The sequence below is a fragment of the Ambystoma mexicanum genome, chromosome 8 (genome assembly GCF_040938575.1).
Source record: "Ambystoma mexicanum isolate Mex_15411 chromosome 8, UKY_AmexF1_1, whole genome shotgun sequence".
Classification (NCBI taxonomy): domain Eukaryota; kingdom Metazoa; phylum Chordata; class Amphibia; order Caudata; family Ambystomatidae; genus Ambystoma; species Ambystoma mexicanum.
In genome coordinates, this window is record NC_090929.1 from 482,106,726 (window position 1) to 482,121,498 (window position 14,773).

Here is a 14,773-nt window from a genome sequence, read left to right on the forward strand (position 1 = left end):
CCCTTCGACTACGGAAGGGCTACATGCACCAGTCGGTACCTACCATCTAGAACACGGCTGTCCGGATCTTTGACGCTCCCTCGCATCTGACCCTAGGCACCCTAGCTCCCTCTCGCTAGATTTAGGTAAGAAAGTTATTGCACACTCTTTCATATCAAAGTACTGTGTTTGCCTGTGCTAAGCCTAACTTCCTTTTAACAGCCTCTGGGATCCTCGGCGTCATCAGATCCAGTGAATCACCAAAACCACCTATGGCCTCAAAGCTCGCACAGGGAGTTCTTTACTTCTTCCTGTGGGTGATTTGTGGACATAGGCCCCTTTATTCTTCACTACGCGGCAAGTCACGACAGACTGTGAAGCCATTGCGTTGTGTTGAGTATGGAGCCTGCAGCTGAGGATCCCGTGGCTGCCTTGGTACAGGCACTCACATTGCTAAGGGCGGATATGGGTGCAGCCACTGCTGCGATACACCAGAGGCTAGATTTGATCCAAAGTACACAACACCCTCTGCCTGCAGATGCTGAGTTCGGAGAGGCCGCTGCCGCGGCTAAAAACCCACCTGTTCAGCCTATTGCTGCTCAGCCCCCTATTGTCCCTACAACACCTCACATGCCAGTCCTCATGCCCACGTCATTTCCCTTGGCCGCCCCCGAAAGGTTCCACGGTGATCCTAGAAAGTTTCGTACATTTATAAACCAATGCAAACTACACTTCCTTTGCAGGCCTCAGGCTTTCCCCGATGCCACCACAAAAGCGGCATTTACTTTGTCTCATTTGGCCGGCACTGCGGCAGCATGGGCTAACCCTCTGTTGGAAAGTAATAATCCTGTTCAATACAATTTTGAACTGCTGATCACAGAAATGTCTCGTGTGTTTGATGCACGCCACAAAGCACAGTCCCGAGACCTCGAGTTGCTAGATTTGACTCAAGGAAAGGGATCCCTCATAGAATACATTGCTCGATTCAATCAGCTAACTGCTGAAACGTCATGGCCTGAACAAAAAAAGGCAGTTGTCTTCAATAGAGGGCTCAACAACACCATGAAAGACGCTATGGCTGTCATCCCTTGCTTGCCCACGACTCATAACGATTTAGTGGATCTCGCGTTGCAAATCGACGCAAGGCCTTCCGAACGTCGTCTTGAAACGGGAGTTCCCAATACCAATTTTCCTTCCTCCTCCTCTGACACAGGCGTCGAGCCCATGCAGATAGGTGGTATTCGTAGCCCTATGACACAAGTAGAGAGAGACCGCAGAAGAACTGACCATGCTTGTTTCTATTGTGGCCTGAATGGCCATTTTGTAAAGTCATGTCCTAGACGCCCTAAGCTCAAGAATCCGGTTTTTCAGAATGCTCGACCTTAGATCCGGGGGCTGGCTCGAACAATACTTCCCTTTCCCCGGACAGGTACCCCAACTTTGGTAGGATTAGACCAGTGTTAGTGCAAGCTACGATAAAACCAACACCCGATATTGTTCATGCTGTCTCAATTTATTTAGACTCACCCACCGGCAACTATATTGACATCAAACTGGCTGGGTCCTTAAATCTGCCTCTGATTACCAAGGAGCATCCAGAGCCGGTACAGGCGGTGGATGGCACAGCACTGATTTCAGGCCCAATCAAGCAACAGACTGCCCCAGTCACTCTAACTATTCAGAACACGCATCAGGAAGTTATCTCATTCGACCTGATTACTATACCACAGTTTGGGATCATATTGGGTCTCCCATGGTTGCATCTACACAACCCTTTGATTGATTGGAAGTCTGGGCAGGTTCATTTCGAATCTGAAACATGTCAGAACTTTTGTCTCATTTCACCTGACGACACTGTATCACCTCCACGAGCCCTAGGGGCCATAGCACAACTCACACTACACGAAGACGCTACTATGGCCATAGAGCCTCATGTGGTGGGGGCTGTTGCCACTGGTTTTCCTACAGAATATGAGGATTTTCATGAAGTATTTGATAAGGGTTCCTCGGAGGTACTCCCGCCACATCGTTCCTACGATTGCCCCATCAACTTGCTTCCTGATTCTGTGATTCCCTCAGGTCGTATCTATTCCTTGTCTCCCTCGGAAGAACAAGCTTTAAAGGAATACATACAGGTAGCCTTGAAAGTCGGTCATATACGTCCCTCCACCTCACCGGCGGCTAGCCCTATTTTTTTTGTCCCCAAGAAAGAGGGCGATCTACGTCCTTGTGTGGACTACCGTCGACTAAATTCTATTACCATCAAGAATCGATATCCAATTCCTTTGATTACCCCATTATTGGACAGGTTAAGTCATGCCTCCTTCTTCACAAAACTTGACCTCCGTGGGGCCTATAATCTGGTCAGAATTCGCTCCGGAGACGAGTGGAAAACGGCCTTCTGTACTCGCTACGGATTGTTTGAATATGTGGTCATGCCCTTCGGGCTTTGTAACGCCCCTGCTACCTTCCAACGTTTCATGAATGAGATCTTTCATGATTTGTTGGATGTGTTTGTAGCAGTATACTTGGATGACATCTTGATATACTCACAAAACATAAAGGACCACATATCACATGTCCGCGAGGTACTGTCCCGTCTCCGCCAACACTCACTCTATGCCAAACCTGAGAAGTGTCAGTTCCACACTGAAAGCGTGGAATTTCTGGGTTTCCATATCACCCCTGGGGGTCTGGCAATGAACCAGTCCAAGGTCCGTGCTGTCTTGGATTGGCCTAAGCCATGTACCATTAAGGCCCTGCAATCATTCCTTGGGTTCTCAAATTTCTACAGGCGCTTCATCCAGGATTTCTCATCCCTTGTAGCTCCTCTCACTGCCCTGACCAGTCCCAAGTCCCCTTTTGTGTGGTTACAGGAACACCGAGCGGCTTTTGACGCCCTGAAATTAGCATTTACCACAGCTCCCGCCCTGAAGCACCTGGACCCAGAACTCCCGTTCATTGTGGAGGCTGATGCTTCCTCCTTTGCCCTTGGTGCAGTTTTGTCCCAACGCTGTCCTTCCTCGGGTCAATTACACCCGATTGCGTTTCATTCTCGAAAGTTCTCTGCTACAGAGTTGCACTATACCGTCACGGAGAAGGAGCTGTTGGCCATCAAGGATGCCTTCCAGGTTTGGCGGCATCATCTGTTGGGGGCAAGGCACGCTGTCACTGTGTTTACCGACCACCGTAATCTTCAGGATTTGGCCTCACTAAAGTGTATTAACAGCCGACAGGTGCGGTGGCACTTGTTCTTTGCTGCCTTTGACTTTCAGATCAAACATAGGTCTGGTTTGTCCCATGGGAAGGCGGACGCGTTGTCCCGCTCTCCGGGTGGGGTATCCTTGCCTGTTTTCCGGGAAAATTTGTTAGACCAGCATGTCATTTGTATTTGCACCCCTCCTCTGCCTTTGTTGGATTCCATTCGCAAATGGGTCCTGATCAAGTTACTGAGTGGGATCCGGTCCTGATCAAGTTACTGAGTGGGATCCGGTGTTTCATGACGGGCTACCGTATATCCAAAACAGATTGTGGTTACCAACGAACAACGCTCGTAATCATGCTTTGGAGTGGTCCCACGATAGCGCCATCAATGGTCATCCCGGACAAAGACGCACGTTGGACCTCCTCAGACTTTGGTGTTGGTGGCCCTCCATGAAACACGACGTAGAAGGATATGTTAACACCTGTGCAATATGCGCCCAGTATGAACATCGCAGAGGGCGCCCGCTGGGGCTTTTGCTTCCTTTACCAATACCCTCCAGGCCCTGGCACACTGTATCCATGGATTTCGTAACAGATCTACCCCGAACCAAGGGATTCGATACCATTTGGGTAGTAGTCGACTCCTTTTCCAAAATGGCTCGATTCATTCCCTGTTCCGGTATCCCTTCAGCCCCGGCCTTGGCCGATCTTTTCTTCAAATCGGTCTTTTGTCTCTTTGGGTTGCCCACTGTTATCATCTCAGATAGGGGTCCCCAGTTCACTTCTCGTTTCTGGCCAGCACTCACGGTCCTTCTAGGCATCGATTCCCGTTTCTCTTCCGCGTATCATCCAGAAACGGACGGTCAGACTGAGAGGGTGAACGAAGCCATGGAGCAGTATTTGCGTTGTCTAGTGTTGCAACACCAACAGTCCTGGCTGAGTTTGCTACACCTCGCTGAGTTCTCCTACAATAATGCAACGCACTCCTCCACTGGCTCTTCTCCCTTTTATGTTTTGTATGGTCAACACCCTCGCACTTTGCCTATCCCAGACCTTGCACCTTCTGATAACCCTGCTGCTGCTGCCTGTACCCGCGACTTATCGGTCGTTCATGCTCAAACCTTTACTCACCTTCGGGAGGCCCAGGAGTCTACAAAGGCTGCAGCGGATCGGAAGAGGACAGTGGCACCTTCCTATGTTGTGGGGGACAGGGTTTGGCTCTCTTCTCGCCATCTCAAGCTTCCTGGTTGTCGCAAACTACTCCCTCGCTTTGTGGGTCCATATAGGATTTCCGCTGTAATAAACCCTGTGGCTTATCGCCTCTCGGTCCCTGCCTCCTGGCGCATACACCCTGTTTTTCACACCTCTTTGCTGAAACCTTGCCCGGCTCCTACCCGTCTTCGGTCTATGCCTGGTCCTGTTTCAGTGGGGGACTCGATGGAATACGAGGTTTCAGGTATATTGGGTTCCCGTATGGTTCGGGGTGGTCTCCAGTACCTTGTGGATTGGGCAGGTTTTGGCCCCGAGGAGCGTTGTTGGGTCCGTGCGTGTGATGTCCATGCCCCTAGGCTTGTTTCACGTTTTCACCGGGATCATCCTTCTTGCCCATGTGGTCGTGGGCCATTGAGGGGGGGGCTCTGTCATGCACAACAAATCAGTTGCACAACCAGCACAACCATGCACCATATTGCTTGACACCCCGACACACACTGCTAGACTCCCCGGGCCACAGTCCGCCTCCCAAGTCATTACTTCACCTATGGTTGCGAGGGAGTCGTCATCACCGGCGGTTTTGGGCCGTGCGCAGAGGCCGGCCCGGTTTGTTGCCTCGTTTTCATTGGCAACTCCCATGGAGGCTGCGTTCGGGCTTGAGCACCCAATCACGGTTACTTCCTGGAATCGCGACGGTTCCCCGATCACGTGGTCAAGTTTCCGCTCACGTGACTGGGAGCCGACACACGTAAAAGCCGGGAAGTTTGAGTGGCTCACCGGTTCACAGCTGTTTCACAACTCTGTTTGGCGCTTTCAGGATTTTTTGTTGTTTGATTCATCGGATTTTGGACTCAGGCTTACGAACCACGGATTTGCTCTTTCTTGCTCCACGGATACTGTCACTCGGAACTCTGTACGGATTTTGGTACTTTGGACTCTTTTGCTACGCTCAACGGATTGCTTTTGGATTTTCCCCTTCTGGCTTTTGATCTTCCGACCATAGACTTCGTGATCAGTTTCAAGTTCCCTTCGACTACGGAAGTGCTACATGCACCAGTCGGTACCTACCATCTAGAACACTGCTGTCCGGATCTTTGACGCTCCCTCCCATCTGACCCTAGGCACCCTAGCTCCCTCTCGCTAGATTTAGGTAAGAAAGTTATTGCACACTCTTTCATATCAAAGTACTGTGTTTGCTTGTGCTAACCCTAACTTTCTTTTAACAGCCTCTGGGATCCTCGGCGTCATCAGATCCAGTGAATCACCAAAACCACCTGTGGCCTCAAAGCTCGCACAGGGAGTTCTTTACTTCTTCCTGTGGGTGATTTGTGGACAGAGGCCCCTTTATTCTTCACTACGCGGCAAGTCACGACAAAAAGGCCCCAATACTTGCTGCATACAGACCAGCTTCACTGTCTGGCCCAGTCAGGAGACACGACCAACTGAGAGGACCAGCTCCTCGATCATACCAGGACAGGGACGGTGGGAGAACATTCCAAGGTAGAAACGTCCCGCCATTCCCCGCTCACCAAGGTTTCATAAGGGCGGTTGAAAACCTCAACATTGACCTGCCAACTCGATACTCCGATGCATACGACTATGCACCCAACCCGCCTACAAACTACACTCCGGAATGAGGACCGACCCAGGAACATGACGCAGGGACATATCCGAGGTCCATGACCCCTACGAGAGCCTGCCACCAAATGAAGAAGGACACCAAGTGGACGAACAATACTACACTCACGACAGGTATAGCAAGGAATATGTTAGACTCATCAGCGACATGTCAGATGACAGTACGGCACCAAGGGTTGCAGTGCAGATAGGAGGCCTGAACAACCAGTTGATTGTAGACACTGGGGAGACAGTCAACATCATGTATGAGGGCACCTACCACACCATAGCAAGTGCATACCTGTTATGCCCATCCCAAGCATGCATGTTCCAGTGGGGAGCAGCCACCCGCTCCAGTCCAAATGTCAATTCCGCTGTGACTTGCTTCACAGAGGACAAAGAGTGCCCACTACCATTCATGTCATCCACAGTCCAACGACCAGGCAATGCCTCCTCAGCTACCGGACCACCAGAGCCCTAGCGTTCATTGACATCCAGTACGAACCATCTGAAGTTTTTCAAGGTATACCCCCAGGGGCCCAGATCTTGAGAGCAATATTGTGCCGGGAACTAGACATGGAGGAACTCAAATCCACCTTCCTAAAATTGTTTGAAGGAGTGGGCATGCTAAGAAATCCCGTCATAACTCTCCACATAGACCGACAGTTCGCCCGGTGCCTCAGCACCTCGTAGAATAGGCTTCCACCTACAAGCCCAAGTTACGCACAAACTAAAACTCTCCCCGACAAAGACATAATCGAGAGAGTGAACGACCCACACCATGGGTGTCCCCCCTAGTAGTTGTACCGAAGGCTGACGGCCGTCTGCGCCTGTGCATAGACATGTGAAACCCAAACGCCGCAATCCAGAGGGAGAGACACCCATTACCCAAAATTGAGGACATGCTGGTGAGACTCAACCAGGCTACCTGGTTTTCCAAACTAGACTTGAACCATGGGTACCACCAGCTAGTCATTGACCCTGCCTCCAGACCTATTGCCACCTCTGCAACACATGAGGAACTGTTCCGCTACAAGCGGCTTAACTTCGGGATATTTTACACCACAGAAATATTTCAAGAGGCAATTCGCAGACTGATATCCCCGGTGCTCAACACCCTCAACTACAGCAACGACATCCTGGCCTTCGGAATCAACTAAAAACAACAAGACACAGCACTGAAAACTGTGCGCAACATTCTCCACAAAGCCGGACTCACCCTCAATGAGGCCAAATGTGCCATCAACAAACGAAGCCTATGCTTCTTTGGACACATCTTTTTGGATCAGGGCATCACTACCGAACCCGACAAAATCAGTGCCATAGTCGGCCTTAATGCCACTACCAGGGTTGCCGAGCTACGATCCTTCCTTGGAATGGCAGGATACTGTGCCTGCTACATGCTGAACTACGCCACACTCAAGGATCCCCTCCGGAGACTCCTCAAGAAAGACTCCCCATTTGAATGGGACATGCAATGCCAAGAAGCATTCCGCACCATCAAAGGAGAACTCGCCAACAACCGCCAACTTCAACCCAGAATGGAACACGGAACCACCATTGATGCAATCTCCGTTGGCCTAGGGGCCATACTTGCCCAGATGGACCCGAACGAACACAGCAAGAGCAAAATAGTGGCATACACCAGCAGGACATTGTCGCCTGTTGAACAAGCATACTCCCAAGCTGAAAGGGAAAGTCTAGCAGCCGTATGGGCATGTGAAAAGTTCCATCATTTCATCATTGGCAGAAACTTTACCCTCATCACAGACCACCAGGCACTACTCTCTCTGTTTGGGAACCACAAGAGCAAAATATACACATGCATTGAACGACGGGGCATCAGACTCCAGGAATATGATTACCGGATTGTCCACAAACCCGGGTGTGATGCTAACCCAGCGGACTACCTATCCAGACATCCGCAAGGAAAGATAGAGGATACCATGAGACAAGAGGCAGAAGACTACATATCATATCTCTCGCTGAACGCTCTCCCTTCCGCCATCACGACAGAGACATTCGCCAGCAAAAGCAGGGCCAACCCCACAATACAAACAGCAGTGCGCTTCACCAACACAAATAAGTGGAAGCACCTCAGCACAGAACAGTTTGTCAACGGGGAGGTGTACAAAAAGGATCTGCATAGGATGGTGAAGATACAGAATGAACTGGCCACAACAGACCAAGGAACACTGCTACGAGGAAACCGTGTAGTAGCCGCCAAGAGCCTGAGGAAAGCATTAGTGATTATAGCCCATGAAGGTCATAGGGGGGTCACAAACACCAAGAAAATATTGAGAAATCATGTGTGGTTCCCATACATGGATACCATCGTGGAAGACACCTTGATGCACTGCATACACTGCCAAAAGACTGCAGCAAACAGCCCCCCATGTCCACTCCAGATAGTACCCCGACCGGAAGGACCATGACAAAGAGTTGCTATGGATTTCTATGGCCCACTGGAAAAAGGAGGGCACCTCCTCGTAACAATAGATGAGTACTCACGATTCCCACTCATAAAACATGTACAATCCACAGCATTTCACCACGTTTTGGGAGTGACCGATGAGCTGTTCAGTGAATGGGGGATCCCCAACGCAGTAAAGACTGACAATGGCCCATCTTTCCAAGGATAACACACTTTCAACTATTTGCCACTTACCTAGGATTTTGCACCATAAAATCACACCACTGTGGCCACACGCCAATGGCATGGTGGAATGATTTATAGCCACCATCAAGCGAACCCGGCAGAAGGTGACCACGGATCAAACTTCGCTACCCCAAGCGATTTTCAAATGCTAAAAAGCTACAGAAATACACCACATGAGACAACAGGACCGACACCCCTGGAACTAATGGTAAAATACAAGCTGCAGACTCGCCTCCCACAAGTAGAAGAGTACACGCCAGAGCAGGATGCAGAAATCAGAGAAAGAGACAAAGAGAAGAAAGGGAAGGCAAAGGAATGGGCGGACCGAAAAAGGAGAGTGAAGGAACACCAGCTCCCATTAGGTAAAGTCGTACTGGTAAAACAAAGACAACAGAGGAAAACCGACCCAAGATAAACCCGGAACCACTCCTGGTCACCAACGTGAAAGGGCTGATGGTCACTGTGCCAGGAGACGGAGGAGAAATAACCCGAAATGCCTTCTTCTATCCAAGCTACACGTGGAAGGGCCGGAATCAATAGAGGAAAGAGCAACAAAAGAAGAAGAACCGAGATCAGAAGAAACCAGGGACCCACCAGTCGCGGAAGAGTCAGGGGAAAACCATGAGTCACCAGCCCGCCCGCAAGGGATCACACGGAAACCCGTACGCCTCACTGAACAAATGTAGGCTGCAAACCCTCCTGATAAGCAAGGGGGAGGTGTTGCAGTGGAGAAATAGGCTGGGGCTCTTTAAGAGGGATGTACCATAAACCCGGGGAGAAAGGCGGTAAGAGGGAGGAAAGGGATGGGTCATGGAAGCATGGAATCATTACTGTAACGATAATAAAGAGGTTGAGACATCAAGACCAATGGCTCCCGCGTTGTATATTGGAGGCTGAAGAGGAGCCTAAAACTCCACACTGACACTCCAAGGAGAAAGAAGCAAAAACCTGCTATTATGCAGGACCTGTCACAAGGGAAGCAAAATGTGCCCTTTCTCTAATGAAAACTAGCATTCTCTGTGAGTATAATCTAAAAACCATTATTATGCAGGACCTGACCACTAGGGGAGAAACATGGGCCCGTTCTCTAATGGGAACTAGTATTCTCCATGAAAATAATCTAAAACCATTATTTTGCAGGACATGACCACTAGGGGACAAACTTTGGCATTTCTCTAATGGGAACTAGCCCACTCACAATGAAGGCGCTAGAAATTGTCAGTTCAGTTTCTCAGATGGGACAAGCCTTAATCCCCCAGTAGTGTCTAGTAGTCCTCAAAGACAATGCAGTGAGAGGTTCCCGTTAGAAGAACGGACCTAGTAGCGAGTCCTAATCACATTGCTAACACGTTAGGTAACGTAAACTATTTACATCTCCTACATCATCTGCTGATCTTATTCTTGCACGACTAAAGAGAAAGGAAAGCAGGTGCAGAGTGAGCATTAATATGTCTAGAAGAGACACATACACACCTCGTTTAGCAGCAAGGTCGTAAAGGAGGTGGACAGCTCAATGCAGGAAAGCTGGCTGTATATCAGTGCCTGAGGTCTTGTGCGGCCTGAACATGCGCTTGAGGAGTTATGCGGCCTGGATAAGGTATAGAATGAGCATTTCTGTGGTGCTTACTACCTTTGTAAATTATGAATGCAGGTCGGCTGAAGATGTGCCTGGGCTGTGTTGTGGGGGCCAGCTATTGGCAGCAAGCCATCCCTCTTGGTTGCTATGTGACACCAGCACCCTGGAGGCCCAGTGCCTCGGGGAATTGTCGGGGAACATCCAGTCTTAGTTGGGGGGCAGGCTGGACCCTACCCAGCACATACAGACGCTTGCCACCTTGCTGGCGAAAGGGCCCCATGCCAACATGACCTGCAGGCCCGTGCTCACACGGTGTGGGTCTGCAGGCCTAAATGAGAGACCGACTCAGTCATTCCTCTTTGGGAGTCTGCAGCCGTTCTGCTCCACCTGCCTGCATGGGCTCCTTTTATTACCTTGGGCCATGACACATCTTAAAAGGCAATACACATGTGAGGGACACATCACATTAAAAGGTCAACACACGTGGCCCAAGGTAATAAAAGGAGCCCAACACCACACTCTTCCTTTTTCATAAGAAACAAGCAAATGTTGCTGAGCCACGAATGATTCCCTACCCCCATTACAGAACGACAATACGTCTACTTCTTGGGAATCGTAGGGTAGGCAACTAGTGGGACATGCCACTGATACCCACATGGGGACTCAGGTAGTTGCAGACACTAGACACACATCAACACATTCTAGATATTATCAGCCGGTTACAGTTGTGGTTGGCGAACCGCCAGTGGTGGCAATGTTGGCAGTTCTACCACCTCTCACCTCTCACGAAACCCTTTATTAACCTGGGGTAACTGGGACTTCCACCACTGAATGACACCATCACTAGCTGCTGGCACCATTTAGAGCATGACTATAAACTATGGGAGCACAGCTTCACATCCATTTAACGGGGACCACTTTAAGCACATCATTTACATGCAGGCTCATAGCATCTAGACACATGTTTGCTGAGTCTTTTCCAAGCACTTGCAGGATTGAAGGAGACCAGTTCTCTTTGCTTCAGCGTACGTTCAGGATAGTCATTACCATGGGTCCATTTCCGTTGATGGTACAGTTCACAAACCAGCAAAGCCGCACCTGGGGGTCCCAGGGGCCACATTGGCTTAGTACCTTGAAGTTAGGGCAGGCAGTGAGAAGCTGGTAGTAGGGCGTCTAGGCGGCAGCACATGATGTTGATAGGGCATGGGGTGACAGAATGTTACTCACCTCCATCTTCTTTGGTCATGCTCCCGCAGGCAGGAGAGTCACTTTACTGCAGTGGCTAAGTAGGGCGCACAAGCATTCTTGCAGAGCTGCAACCCTCACTGCCCTGTTGTGCTTCTTCTTGGTGGTGGTGTCAGGGTCGCACAACGTTTGTTGGCCGCACACAGGTGACAGGGTGTCGGGTCACATCTTCCCCTCCCCCATGCAGAATTTTTTGACAGGACGCTGCCACTGGTAGAGGCCGCACAAGCACTCACCTTTGAGTTGAGACCCTCATCTCTATCTGCCTTGGGCAGTTGCCAGCTCAGCTCCTCTTGGCAGTCCTGTGCTCGTCACTGATGTTATAGGGGCCATGGAGTGCAGCATTGCCACCTTCCTTTCTAGTCCACATACCGCAGGACTCCTCTATTTCAGCGCCACAGCTCTGTGTCATGGCAGCGCATGTTGCCAGACCTTATCCAGTTGTCGGTCAGAACCCAGGAGTTACGGCTTGGTTTGCCAGGAGTAAGTCATGTGCACAATCGTGGAGGCAAGGTGGCAGTTAAAGCGTTACCCTGCTCTTGGATTTTGAAAGGGCAATGTCCACAATTCTGAAACAGGGTGGTAGGCAGCACTTTCCCTGGACTGTGGATTTCCCCCAACCCTTTCGCCACAGGGTGCAGTGCACAGCAGGATCATTTCTACTTGACTGGGGCTCCTGCGCGTGTATGTGCCCTAGGACCTGAGGTCCCTTTGGTGGCCGGAGCAACATTACCCTGCCTCTGGATGTTGACAGGGTAGTGTTCATAATTGTTGAGGCCGCACTACAGGCAACTCATTCGATGGATTGTATGATCTCCATCCAGTATAGTTGGCATTATCTGGCGCTGGTGTACAGGCAGTGCGCCCACGCGTATTTATAATCTTGCAGGTGGACTAACTGGAATGTCCCTTTCGCACCTGCACGCCGGGCACACGCTTTCTCCCTATGTCCTTGTCCAGGGGTGGGGTCTTTCCTTTATCTTTTCTTCCCTTGTGGCCCTGGCTCGCCTCGGACAGCATTCTATTTTGTACCCAGCTCCGGTGGGAGTGCGCTGAGCGCGCATGCTGCACCACTGTCATTTTACACCCAGCTGTTTCCTTAGCTCCACCCATGGGGGAACCCCATTCCACTGCCTTAGCAGCCGGGGAACAATGCAAAAGTGCAACCTCCTTCCCATGTTACTCACGGCTATTGTGCAGGCTTTGGGGCTATTATTGCTGTGCAGGGAGGGACTCCAGCTCACGAGGTCCAGTGCGTGCAGCATCCCAGGCCCTGATGACACTAATGCAAACGTGCATTGCACCTTGGGCAGGAGGCTCAAATGCTCGGCCCCCTTGACATGGAGCTTTACAGCGCTGTAGTGTAGTTTTCTCTGCATTTCAGGCTCCAACCACAGAACACACCCCCGCCACCCGAGGCCCGGGATCTGCAGTGACCATGTGCACTTCAAACTTTGGTTTTGGACAACTCTGGGCTCGTAGCTTTGCATTATTTCACCACCTCCTGGCCCAGGATTTTACTGGGGCCTCTATCATCACAGCTCTGACACAGGATTGCTTGATTGTTCTCACCGCCAATCACAGTGGGGGGCATGTTTTTACTTTCGCTTCTCTGATCCCGTGGAGCTGCTGGGATTTGCACCACTGTGCGGCCCAGGATCTCGAGGGGCAGTGGGCTCTTTCTTCTGTCGCTAGAACACTGAGCTTTTCTGCTTCCTCACTGCTGTTCTGTTGTCGACAGTCCGGCCCACTGCACATGTTCTACTTCTGGACTCATCTACCAGGACTAGGAGATATCCTTCTCCAGCTATGGTGCAGAAGTCCATGCTTACTGATTCCCAGCTTGTGTTGCTTTGTGGGGCACTGATTATCAGCTCTGGTGCTTCCAGCCTCCTTGATGATTGACATGCTGTGCATGCCACAACCATGCTTAGCACGCGTTGCTGCATGCGCGGCATCCACATCCTGGATTTTAAGTAGGATTGCGTTTTCACTATGCCTTGGTGTCCGCTGTGTGCTAACTTCAGCGCTCTCTCCTCCAGCGTGGTTGTTAGAATGATTCTGTGTCCTTTTAACAGCACCCCTTCATTTGATATTGTGAGTTTGTGGCAGATCCCGAACAGTGTCCGCAATATTTCATTGGCTGTTTATGTCCTTTGCCATCGCCTTCTTGCTCCGACATGGAGCACATCAAAAATGTGCTGCTGTGCGGCCTGGGATCTCACTGCCAGAGGCCTGGGAACTTCTAGGGAGCAGCGGGTGTTTTCATCTCTTTGCGTATCACCGCCCGGCGGCCCAGTTAGACTATTGGGGCTGCCAGCCCAGCGAGATTGCAAGCATAAGCTGTGGTGGGCAATACATTATCTTTTCCTTGCGCCGACGCGCAGTGCTTCCTTAATTTAACCGCCTGTGGGACCAGGTTAGCTTGTTGGGAGCAGCGGACAGCTGCTTCCTGCTGACAGGGGTGGGGGGTAGGCTGGACTCTTGCCTTCCTCTTCTCTCGGGGGACAGCTTGACTCTCACTCCCCCAGGCGGGGTTCCACTTCTATTTGTGCGGCTGCTCCACGTCTTTCTCTTTTCCGCGGCAGGGAGCCATGGGTGGACCAACTCCCTGGCCGCACAAGCACCCTCTTCTCAGCGGGCCGAGGCCAGAGATGACCCGCCGCCAGTGCGCCTGCATGGCACCCACCCCTCCTTTCTGTGACGGTGGATGCTGCCTCCTCCTTTCTTCGTGAAAAAATGAGGGACAGCGGGACAGGGCCCATCACAGGGCTCTTCCTCCTCCTCATCATCCAGGGAACACTAAGATGGCATCTGGGCCCCAACTCACCGTTTACCCCCTAAACTATATTTTTGATCAAAAAACAGAACAGGGGATGGGTGCATTGCAGGGTTTTCTCCTTGTCGCCATTGTTGTGGGGGCTGGCTATTGGCATCAAACTGGCCCCCTTGCGTGCTATGGGACACCAGCACTCTGGAGGCCCAGTGCCTCAGGGGATTGCTGGGGAACACCCAGTCTTAGTTGGGGGGCAGGGCGGACACCACCTAGCACATGCAGACCCTTGCCACATTGCTGGCGAGAAGGCCCCATGGCAACATGGCCTGCAGTCCGGGCTTATACGGTGTGGGCCTGCAGGCCTAAATGAGAGACGGACAAAGTCATTCCTCTTTGGGAGTCTGCAGCCATTCTGCTCAACCTGCCTGCATGGGCTCCTTTTATTAGCTTCCATCTTAAAAGGGCAAGACACATGTGAGGGACACATCACATTAAAAGGCCAACA